Source organism: Tamandua tetradactyla, chromosome 22 (genome assembly GCF_023851605.1).
Source record: "Tamandua tetradactyla isolate mTamTet1 chromosome 22, mTamTet1.pri, whole genome shotgun sequence".
Taxonomy (NCBI): Eukaryota; Metazoa; Chordata; class Mammalia; order Pilosa; family Myrmecophagidae; genus Tamandua; species Tamandua tetradactyla.
Genome location: NC_135348.1, coordinates 28,751,210 through 28,763,268, shown reverse-complemented (window position 1 = coordinate 28,763,268; position 12,059 = coordinate 28,751,210). Strand labels below are relative to the sequence as shown.

Below are 12,059 nucleotides of genomic sequence, written 5' to 3'. Positions count from 1 at the left end.
CTTCTTGTCAACACTTAACTATTTTTCATTTTTTAAATAGTAGCTATTGTAGTGGGTGTGAAATGGTATCTCATGGCTTTGGTTTGCATTTCCCTAATGACTAATGACCATTTTTTCAGGTGATTATTATCTTCAACAAGTAGTTACAGAACAGATCCCAGAATTGTCATAAGCTACCATTTGATCATCTCAGATTTTTCCTTTTAGCTGCTCCTAAATACTGGAGGCTAGAAGGAATATTAATATAGTAATTCAGCTGCCATACTTCTTTGTTAAATTCCATTTTCTCTGTTAAACCTTATCCTCCTTTAATCCTTCTCCCAATCTATAGGGATCACTGGGTAATGCCTGTTCTGACTTTGTCATGTTGAGAAAGGGTATCCAAACTAAAGGATAAGGGTATGTAATTAATTGATAATCCTGGAGAGTCTGGTTCCTCTGAGTTTCAGGATTTATAAGGAAAGGAAACCTACAGGAATTATATGTTTCAGGCAAACCTAGTGCATGGAACCTTTTATAGCATCTCATTTTGAGTCCTAGGTGATCTTAAGTATTAGTAGGGTGATAATGATTGGGATTTACCTTTGCCCATTTTTAAATTGTATTGCTTTTCTTTTTGTCATTAGAGTTGTAGGAATTCTTTCTATATTCTAGATGGTTAAACCCTTGTCAGGGACATGGTTGCCAGATGTTTTCTCCCTTTCTGTATGTTTTCTTTTTTTTTTCATTTTTCTTGATACTGTCCTTTGCACAGAAGTTTTTAATATTGAGCCATGTTTTTGTTGTTCCTGATGCCTATGGTGTAAAACCTAAGAATCCCATTACCTATTACAAGGTCCTGGAGATGTTTCCCTGGTTTTTTTCCTAGGAATTTTATGGTTTTAGTTATTATAGGAAGTTCGTTGATCCATTTTGAATTAATTTTTTGTATATGATGAGAGGTAGGGTCCCATTTTTATATTTTGCATATGGATATCCAGTTTTCCCAGCACCATTTGTGGAAGAGACTATCCTTTCCCCATTGAGTGGGCTTGTCACCCTTGTCAGAAATCATTTGGCCAAAGATATGAGGATTTATTTCTGAACTCTTAAATCTGTTGCATTGATGTATATAGCTGTCCTTGTGCCAGTATTCAAGACTTGTTCTTTAATGCAATTAATATAGCATATAGTCATCCAAAGTATGCAATCAGTGGTTCACAGTATCGTCATTCATTGTCACCATCAATTTTTGAACATTTTCATTACTCCCCAAAAATAAAAGATACCCTAAACATCTCTTATCACCCCCGCCACATTACTTATTTATTTTTTGTCTTTATTTTCTTATTCATCTGTTCATAAACCTGTTAAAGGTAGTGTCAGTCACAAGGTTTTCACTCACACAGTCACACCTTAAAAGTTATGTAATTATACAATCATCTTCAAGAATCAAGGCTACTGGATTACAGTTCAACAGTTTTGGGTATTTCCTTCTAGGTATCTTAATACACTAAAAACTAAAAAGAGATTATCTATATAATGCGTAAGAATAACCTCTCAACTCTTTGAAATCTCAGCCACTGAAACTTGTTTCATTTCTGTTCCCCATTTTGATCAAGAAGCCTTTCTCAATTTCACATTCAAGGATTATTTTTAAGCTTTAATAAAGGTGAGTCTAGAGGACCCTTGCTCCTAAAGTATGTCCTTTCCGAGTCTCTACTAAATTGTGGAGTGTTAAATGAACTGTTTAACTGGATATTTGAAACTCAAACGTACTTGATTCTTTGCCCATCTTCAGTGTAATCTTGTATACCATGGCTTAGTATTGTTTTTTTTTTAACTTTTTTATTAATTAAAAAAATTAAACAAAACATTAAGATATCATTCCATTCTACATATACAATCAGTAATTCTTAATATCATCACATAGTTGCATATTCATTTCTTAGAACATTTGCATCGATTTAGAAAAAGAAATAAAAAGACAACAGAAAAAGAAATAAAACGATAACAGAGAAAAAAAAAGATTATACATACCATACCCCTTACCCCTCACTTTCATTTACCACTAGCATTTCAAACTAAATTTATTTTAACATTTGTTCCCCCTATTATTTATTTTTATTCCATATGTTCTACTCTTCTGTTGATATAGTAGGTAAAAGGAGCATCAGACACAAGGTTTTCACATTCACAGAGTCTCATTGTGAAAGCTATATCATTGTTCAATCATCATCAAGAAACATGGCTACTGGAACACAGCTCTACATTTTCAGGCACTTCCTTCCAGCCTCTCTGCTACATCTTGAACAACAAGGTGATATCTACTCAATGCATAAGAATAACCTCCAGGATAACCTCTCAAATCTGTTTGGAATCTCTCAGCCATTGACACTTAGTCTCATTTTACTCTTCCCCCTTTGGTCGAGAAGTTTCTCTCAATCCCTTGATGTTAATTCCCAGCTCATTCTAGGGTTTTTCTCAGTCCCTTGATGCTGAGTCTCAGTTCATTCCAGGATCTCTGTCCCACGTTGCCAGGAAGGTCCACATCCCTGGGAGTCATGTTCCACGCAGAGAGGGGGAGGGTGGTGAGACTGCTCATGTTGGCTGGAGAGAGAGGCCACATCTGAGCAACAAAAGAGGCTCTCTTGGGGGTGACTCTTAGGCCTAAATTTTAAGTAGACTTGACCTATCCTTTGTGGGGTTAAGTTTCATAAGAACAAACCCCAAGACTGGGGGCTCAGCCTATAGCTTTGGTTGTCCACACTGCTTGTGAGAATATCAAGAATTCAACTTGGGGAAGTTGAATTTCTCCCCACTCTCACCATTCCCCGAAGGGGGCTTACAAATACTTTTCCAGTCACTGATCAAATCACTCTGGGATTCATCGGGGCATCACTCTGGACAAACCAACAAAATCTCATGTCCTACCTGAGATTCCAAGTACTTATGACATTCAATCAAACTGTCTACATGAGTTATATTAGGAAATGCTCTAGTCAAAATAAAAATTTTGTAACAAATATAAACATTTTTTTGCTTTAGTCTCACACATAAGGTGACATTTTAAAGTATTAATAATCATCTATTCACAGCACCCTGCAATAATGACATTCCTTTGTTCTTCCTCATGCAAAAAGATTTTTAAAATTTGTACATTGTAAATTTCACTATTATACATTCTAGGCATTCCTAGATTATACCATCTCGATCTTTACCATCTATCTTTCTTTCTGATTTCATTTATGTTTCCAGCCCTCCTCCCTCTATCATTCTCACATGCAGCTTTATTCAGTGTTTTAACATAATTACATTACAGTTAGGTAGAATTGTGCTGTCCATTTCTGAGTTTTTATATTCAGTCCTGTTGCACAATCTGTATCCCTTCAGCTCCAGTTAACCAATATCTCACCCTATTTCTGTCTCCTGACGGTCTCTGTTACCAAGGAAATATTCCAAGTTTATTCACTAATGTCAGTTCATATCAGTGAGACCATACATTATTTGTCCTTTTGTTTCTGGCTAATCACACTCAGCATAATGTCCTTAATGTTCATCCATGTTGTTACATACTTCATAACTTTATTCTACCTTACAGCTGCATAATATTCCATCTTATGTAAATGTCACAGTTTGTTTAGTCAGCTGTCTGTTGATGGACATTTTGGCTGTTTCCATCTCTTGGTAATTGTTAATAATGCTGCTATAAACATTGGTGTGTAAATGTCCATTTGTGTCCTTGGCCTCGTGTCCTTTGAGTAGAGACAGCATATAGATGGGTCCTGTTTTTTAATCCATTCTGCCAGACTGTGTCTTTTGATTGGAGAGTTTAATCCATTAACATTCAGTGTTATTAATGCATGGGTAGTACTTTCTTCTACTGTTTTGCCTTCTGGATTTTATCTGTCATATCTAATTTTCCTTCTTTTTACCTTTACTCATAGTCTTCCTTTCTACACTCTTCTCCACACCTCTCTCTTCTGTCTTTGTATCTGTCTCTAGTGTTCGCTTTTGTATTTCTTACAGAGCTGGTCTCCTGGTCACAAATTCTCCCAGTGATTTTTTTTTGTCTGAAAATGTTTTAATTTCTCCGTCATTTTTGCAGGACAGTTTTGCTGGATATAGAATTCTTGGTTGACAGTTTTTCTCTTTTAATAATTTAAATATATTATCCCACTGTCTTCTCGCCTCCATGGTTTCTGCTGAGAGATCTGCACATAGTCTTTTTGGGCTTCCCTTGTATGTGATGGATTGCTTTTCTCTTGCTGCTTTCAAGATCCTTTCTTTCTCTTTGACCTCTGACATTCTGATTATTAAATGTCTTGGAGTATGTCTCTTTGGATCTATTCGCTTTGGGGTATGCTGCACTTCTTGGATCTGTAATTTTAAGACTTTCATAAGAGTTGGGAATTTTTCAGTGATAATTTCCTCCATTAGTTTTTCTCCTCCTTTTCCCTTCTCTTCTCCTTCTGGGACACCCACAACACGTATATTCGTGCGCTTCATATTGTCTTTCAATTCCCTGAGTCCCTTCTCATATTTTTCCTTTTTTTTTTTTCTATAATTTCTGTTTCTTGTCGGATTTCAGATGTTCCGTCCTCCAGTTTAGAAATCCTGTTCTGTCCCTCGAAATCTACCATTGTAGGTTTCCATTGTTTTTTTCATCTCTTCTACTGTGTCTTTCATTCCCATAAGTTCTGTGATTTGTTTTTTCAGACTTTAGATTTCTTCTTTTTGTTCATTCCTTGCCTTCTTTATATCCTCCCTCAATTCATTGATTTGGTTTTTGATGAGGTTTTCCATGTCTGTTCGTACATTCTGAATTAATTGTTTCAGCTCCTGTAGCTCATTTGAATTGTTGGTTTGTTCCTTTGACTGGGCCATATCTTCAATTTTCCTAGTGTGATTTGTTATTTTTTGCAGGTGTCTAGGCATTTAATTACCTTAATTAGTTTATTCTGGAGATTGCTTTCACTTCTTTTATCTAGGGTTTTCTTGCTGTATGAATTTGTTGTCTGTCTGTTCTTTGACATTCTGTTCAGCTTTATGTGGACCTTTAGCTTAAGTTTTGTTTTACAGGAGAATTTTTCAGTTCTTGTTTTCTTGTTTCTTGCCCTGCCTGTGTGGTGCCTCCCCCCACACACACTTAGGAGGGTCTACTTAGGTATTATAGACCCCAGCCAGGTTTTCCCAGACCAAACTGGCCTCCTATCAGGAGGAAAGAGTCACCTGTGTTGGTTTTCCGTGCGGGTGAGACCCAGCAGGTTGAAAGACTTTCCTGTGAAGTCTCTGGGCTCTGTTTTTCTTATCCTTCCCAGTATGTGGCGCTTGTCTGACTGCAGGTCCCACCAGCATAAGATGATGCAGTACCTTTAACTTTGGCAGACTCTCCCTGCTGGTGGTGTGGTGGAGACAGAGGAGAGATTGTAGGCTGGTTTTAATGGCTTCAAATTACCAAGCCCTGGTGTCTGAATTCCTTGATGGAGGGATTCCACCTGAGTTGGGCTTCACCCCTCCCCTGGGGAAGGCACAGGCTCCAGACAAGCCCCCAAAAGAGCTCACTTCTGCCTATACCTGGGGCCGTTGTAGCCTGAAAAGTCCTGCTGCTGTATCCAGAGGCAGTCAAGCCGTTGTAGATACACAGCCACAAAAACCTCTGTTTCCTTCTCCCCCCCCCCCTTTTTCCGTCAGTCCTCCCCCTTGGCGCCAGGGCAAAAATGAGCAACCTCCGCTTTTACCAGGTTCACCTAAGCTGGGGGCCTATTTTCAGTAGTCAGAATTTGTTAATTAGTTCCACAATTGGTGTTTGATTGTGCCCAGTCCCTGCTGCTGGTAAAGTCCTTTCCTTTCCCCTCTGGGAAGCGGCCTTTAGGGAAGGGGTGCTGGCTGCTCCAGCTTTGGGAACTCACGATTCAGGGGGTGCTCGCAGCCGGTCCAGCTGGTCCAGACTCGGATACGCTGTGTGTCTGGTCACTGACGTGGCCCCAGGAGCTGTTCTGTAGTGTTTCAGGTTATTTAGTAATTGTTCTGGAGGACGAACTAAAACGTGCACGTTGTTAAGCCACCATCTTGACCTAACTTTTTTATTGTGAAATATAGCATATATGTCAAAAAAAAAAAAAAGCAGTAAATTTCCGAATACATTTTAATAAGTAGTTGTAGAACAGATTTTGAAGTTTGGCATGGGTTGCAGTTCCACAAGTTTTCTTTTTTTTTTTCTCGCTGCTCCAAAATACTGGAGCCTAAAAGAAATATCACTATGATGATTCAGTAGTCATACTCATTTGTTAAATCCTTTCTTCTCTATTATACTCTTCTTTCTCTTTTTTTGTAAAAAATAACATGTATGCAAAAAAGCAATAAATTTCAAAGTATATCACAACAGTTAGTGTAGAACAGATTTCAGAGTTTGGTATGGTTACAATTCCATAATTTTAGGTTTTTATTTCTAGGTGATCTGTGGTGCTGGAGACTAAATGAAATAACAGTATAATGATTCAGCACTCATCCTCATTTTTTTAAACCCGACCTTCTTTGTATAACTCCACCATCACCTTTGATCTTTCTCCCACTCTTTAGGGGTATTTGGGCTATTCCCAGTCTAACTTTTTCATGTTGGAAGGGGCTGTTGATAATATGAGAGAGAGGAATTGAACTAGTTGATGTTCTGGAAAAGCTGATCCCTCTGCATTTCACGACTTATTTGATCCAGGGACCCATCTGGAGGTTGTAGGTGTCTGGAAAGTTACCCTAGTGCGTGGAACCTTTGTAGAATCTTATATAACGCTGCAGGTGTTCTTTAGGATTGGTAGGAATGGTTTTGGTTGGGGTTTGGCAAGTTATGACAGTAGCAATTTCTAACTAAAGCTACCTCCAGAGTAGCTTCTCGACTCTATTTGAACTCTCTCAAATCTGATATCTTATTTGTTACGCTTCTTTTCCCCCTTTTAGTCAGGATGACACATGGTGCCAGGGCCAGGCTTATCCCTGGGAGACATCTCCCATGCTGCCAGGGAGACTTTCATCCCTTTATGTCATGTTCCACGTAGACGGGAGGGCAATGGTTTCACTCGCGGAGTTGGCCTTAGAGAGAGAGAGAGGCCACATCTGAGCAACAAAAGAATTCCTCCAGAAGTGACTGTTAGGCATAACCACAGGTAGGCTAAGCTTCTCTGCTGTGTACATACGCTTCACAAGAGCAAGTCTCAAGATCAAGGGTTTGGCTTATTAATTTGGGTGTCCGTAATGTTTAACATAGTATCTGGGGTCATATCTTAGTATGTAACTAAAGATTCCTAAGGAGAGTTCTGAAGATTCTTCTTTGTACAGTTCTTTCTGATACCATGCTCCATAAATTTCAGCTACCCCAGTAGTTTTTTAGTCTGAAATGTTCCCAGATCAGTGAGGCTGCCAAACTGTTTGGTCCTTGTTCTGGTTTGCTAGCTGCTGGAATGCAATATACCAGAAATGGAATGTCTTTTAAAAGGGAGAATTTAATGAGTTGCAAGTTTACAGTTCCAAGGCTGAGAAAATGTCCCAATTAAAATATGTCTATAGAAATGTCCTATCAGAGGCATCCAGGGAAAGATACCTTGGTTCAAGAAGGCTGATGAAGTTCAGGGTCTCTCCCTCAAGTGAGATGGCACATGGCGAACGAACACAGTCAGGGCTTCTCTCTCGGCTGGAAGGGCACATGGCGAATACGGTGTCATCTGCTAGCTTTCTCTCCTGGCTTCCTGTTTCATGAAGCTCCCCAGGAGGCATTTTCCTTCTTCATCTCCAAAGGTCGCTGGCTGGTGGACTCTCTGCTTCATGGTGCTGCAGCATTCTCTGCTCTCTCTGAATCTCTCTGAATCTCTCATTCTCCAAAATGTTTCCTCTTTTGTAGGACTTCAGAAACTAATCAAGACCCACTCAAATGGGTGGAGACATGTCATCCCCTAATCCAGTTTAACAACCATTCTTAACTAAATCACATCAACAAGGGAGACGATCTCACTACAGTTTCAAATATACAGTAGTGAATAGGGATTATTCTACCTTTAAGAAATGAGATTTATATTAAAACTTGGCTTTTTTAGGGGGCATACTTCCTTTCAAACCAGCACAGTCCTCCATCCCTTTTTGCAGTCTGGAAAATGCCTCTAGGCAGAAGCAAAGATTTTTCTTGGGAGATACCTTATTTGTTCTTCTCTGAGATTACAGCCCTATATCTGCTGTTATTCAATGGCTGAAACATACATACTTTCTAGTTATGTACTTGGCAAACACTTTCGTATATTCCTGTGCAGTTGGAAGCAGGAGTGCTGGAGTGTATGGGGGCAGTACTGGTGATTTTTTTTTTTTTTTAAAGGAAAGACAGAGAGAAGGAAGGAAGGATAGAAGGAAGGAAGGAAGGAAGAAAGGGAAACATTTTCTTGTTTTATTGTATTCTGTTTCTCCGTTTTTGTTACATGGGCTGGGGCCGGGAATCGAACCGAGGTCCTCCGGCATAGCAGGCAAGCACTTTGCCCGCTGAGCCACCGCGGCCCGCCCCAGTACTGGTGATTTTTATTCCCCATTAGAATAGTTCAACTTGTTTTAAGTATGTTCTGTTTTATTTCATTGTTTCTGTATAGCACAGTGTCAATATTTTCAACTTAATATAGTCTAAATATTCTAATATTTTTTAGACAACTATATTTAATTTTGAATTAACATGTACTCATGTTGTAGGCAGGAGGACAGATTGCATACTATGTTATTTATTCCATACCAGGGGAACCCTTGCTTGAATTCTAAAATTTCAAGAACTTCCCAAACCCAAGAGTTCCAGACGGGGATTGTAGCTTTATGTTTTTCTTTGATGTGAAGATTCTCCTGTGGAGATCTTTTTTTTTTAATATTGAGATATCTTTACATACCATAGTCCATCCAGAGTATACAGTCAGTGGCTCACAATATCATCACATAATTGTATATTCATCATTGTGGTTATTTTTAGAACATTTGCAACACTCCCAAAAAAGGAATAAAAAGCCAAAAGAAACAGTCTGTAGGTCCCATAACCCTTACCCCTCCCTCTCATTGACCACTAGTATTGTAATCTATCTAACTTTTTAAAAGTGTTTTTTAAAATTCCTGGTAGATTTTTGTTGTTGTTGAGAAGGATTTCTGTCAGGAACAAAGAGCTAAAGGGATTTTAAAAGTTCTGGTAATAAAATGAATTCCTCTAATTGTCTTGCATTAACTGTCATAACAGTAGTAACTCTAATCTTTTAAATTGCTTGTACTTCTCAGAAGAAATATCAACCACGTTAAGGTGCTTTTAACATTTCTTTTGAAACATTTTATCTTAATATTTCTAAAAATACCTAATTTCTTTACATTCTTAATTATTTTTATATATTTTATTGATATATGTATTATATATTCACATACCATGTAATCATCCAAAGAGTACAATAAATGGTCCACAATATTATCATATAGCTGTACATTTATCATCACAATCGACTTTCTTTTCTTTTTAGTGAAAAATAACATATATAGAAAGAAGTAATAAATTTCAAAACATACTACAATTAGTTGTAGAACAGATTTCAGAGTTTGGTATGGGTTACAGTTCCACAATTTTAGGTTTTTACTTCTAACTGCTCTAAGATACTGGAGGCTAAAAGAAATATCAGTATAATGATTCAGCACTCACTCATTTTTTTAAACCCTACTTTTTCTGTGTAACTCCACTATCTCCTTTGATCTTTCTCCCACTCTTGAAGGGTATTTCTAACTTTTCATGTTAGAAGGGGCTATTGATAATGTGGAATAGGAGGATGGAACTAGTTGATGTTCTGGAGAGGCTGCATTTCAGAACTTACCTGGTCCAGGGACCGATCTGGAGGTTGTAGGTTTCTGGAAAATTACCTGAGTGCAGGGAACCTTTGTAGAATCTTATGTAACACCCTAAGGGTTCTTTAAGATTGGCAGGAATAGTTTTGGTTGGGGCTTGGCATATTATGATAGTAGCAATGTCTTAGTGAAGCTTCGTTAAGAGTAACCTCCAGAGTAGCCTCTCAACTCTATTTGAACTCTCTCAGCCACTGATAACTTGATTTTGTTACACTTCTTTTCCCTCTGTTAATCTAGGATGATATTGTAGATCCCACAGTGCCAAGGCCAGACTCATCCCTGGGAGTCATCTCCCATGCCGCCAAGGAGACTTTCATCCCTGTATGTCATGGCCCACATAGGAGAGAGGGCAGTGATTTCACTTGCAGAGTTGGGCTGAGAGAGAGAGAGAAAGAGAGACAGGCCACATCTGAGCAACAAAAGTGGTCCTCCTGAAGTAACTCTTAAGCATACCGATAGGTAGGCTAAGCTTCTCTGCTGCATACATACGCTTTGCAAGAACAACCCTCAAGATCAAGAGCTTAGCCTATTGATTTGGGTGTCCCTAATATTTGACACAGTATCAGGGATTTTGCCAGTAGTAATAATAGTTTCCTGTTTTTTCTCCCATCCTTCAAGGGACTTTGCCAGTACTTTTTGATTACCTGCTTAATATACTCCGGGATTTATCCAGGGATAACATTAAGCTATATGGGGCTAAAAACCATTGTTCTCATTCTGGATTCCCTGTGCTTGGATTGTTTATGTGAACTATCTAGACAGGTTGAGTTAGAGTATATGCTACAGAAAATTTAGGTTCTGGGCAAAATAAGCTTTTCTTCCTTTGTTCTCAAAGAGTAGATAAGTTCTAAAATACAGACAATGTCTTCCTTAACCCTATATTCTGAATTACCTCAATCCCAACCTGATCAGCTTCATTCTTATCTCTAAATACCACGTTATACATATATGAAGCAGCCTCTCAAAATCCAGAAATGACAGTTGCCACTCTGGACTAAATGTGACTGCTAAAAGGGCCTATAATCTAGGCCCCTGTTTTATGAAACAAATCTTCTGAATGACACCATACAATATTTGCTCTTTTGTTTCTGGCTTATTTTGCCTTACTAACTGTCCCACAGGTTTGTTCAAAACATTGCATGCCTTACAACTTTTTTCCTTTTTAGAGCAGCCCAATGTTCGATCATATGTACACACCATCATTTGCCAGTCTACTTCTCAGTCAGTGCATCCTTCAGCCACCTCCATTAATTGGACATCATATCTACCAACACTCTCAATTTTAGATGATTTCATTGTTTCCAAGAGAAAGATAGCAATAAATACACCCTCACCAAATAGGAAATCCAAGCCTCCCCTTAACTCTTGTCCTTCCCCCCCATTATATATCCCTGGTGTTGCTGTAGTGCTATTGAGGTTTTCCTGTTAAACATAGTCCATAGCATGTAATAGCAGTTTTCCCCCTATACCTTGAAGTTACGTACTCTTTGTACAAGATTTCATACCTTTACAGTAGTTCATGCAAGAACTTATATCTGTAGTGTTAATCAGTGGGACACATGCGTCTATACAACCCCTTTCAATCATGTTCACCTTCAATATGGTAATATTACTTATAAACTCAGTAGTGAACCACCTTCACTTCTATCTATTCCCTTATATTTAAGTTCAACCTCATCAGCTAACCATTCACCCATCTTCAGTTTCCGTTTATCTGTATTCTGTATTATAAGCCTCTGATTTTGTCTTTATCATGGTCATAAAAGTGGAATCATATAGTATCTAACCTTTTATATCTGGCTTATTTCACTCAGCATAATGTCCTCAAGGCTCATCCAAAGAACAGAAGTTTTTAAGAAAATTTATGGATAAACTAAGTTGAATATGTATTGTCACTTCACTTTTTTCTTTATACTGCGAAAAGGCTACTCCTTTGTAGTGATTGTTGTAGAAGTAATGCTTTAGGAATTACTACCTCCTTCCATTTCCGTACGCCATCTTATTGAAGCCCCTTCCAACATGAAAAAGTTAGAATGGGTGTGGTAGTTAGATTCAGTTGTCAACTTGGCCAGGTGAAGGCACCTAGTTCTGTTGTTGTGGACTTGAGTCAATGGTACTTGAACCTCATCTGTTGCTAATTACATCTGCAGTCGGCTAGGAGGCATGCCTGCTGCAGTGAATGACATTTG

The 12,059-nt window shown here is 38.4% G+C and overlaps 1 protein-coding gene across 7 annotated transcripts in view; it reads left to right on the top strand.

The window, feature by feature from the left end:
• NAA15 (N-alpha-acetyltransferase 15, NatA auxiliary subunit) overlaps positions 1-12,059 on the top strand; it is a 133,585-nt gene that overhangs the window by 45,900 nt on the left and 75,626 nt on the right. The gene's annotated exons all lie outside the window — the stretch shown is intronic.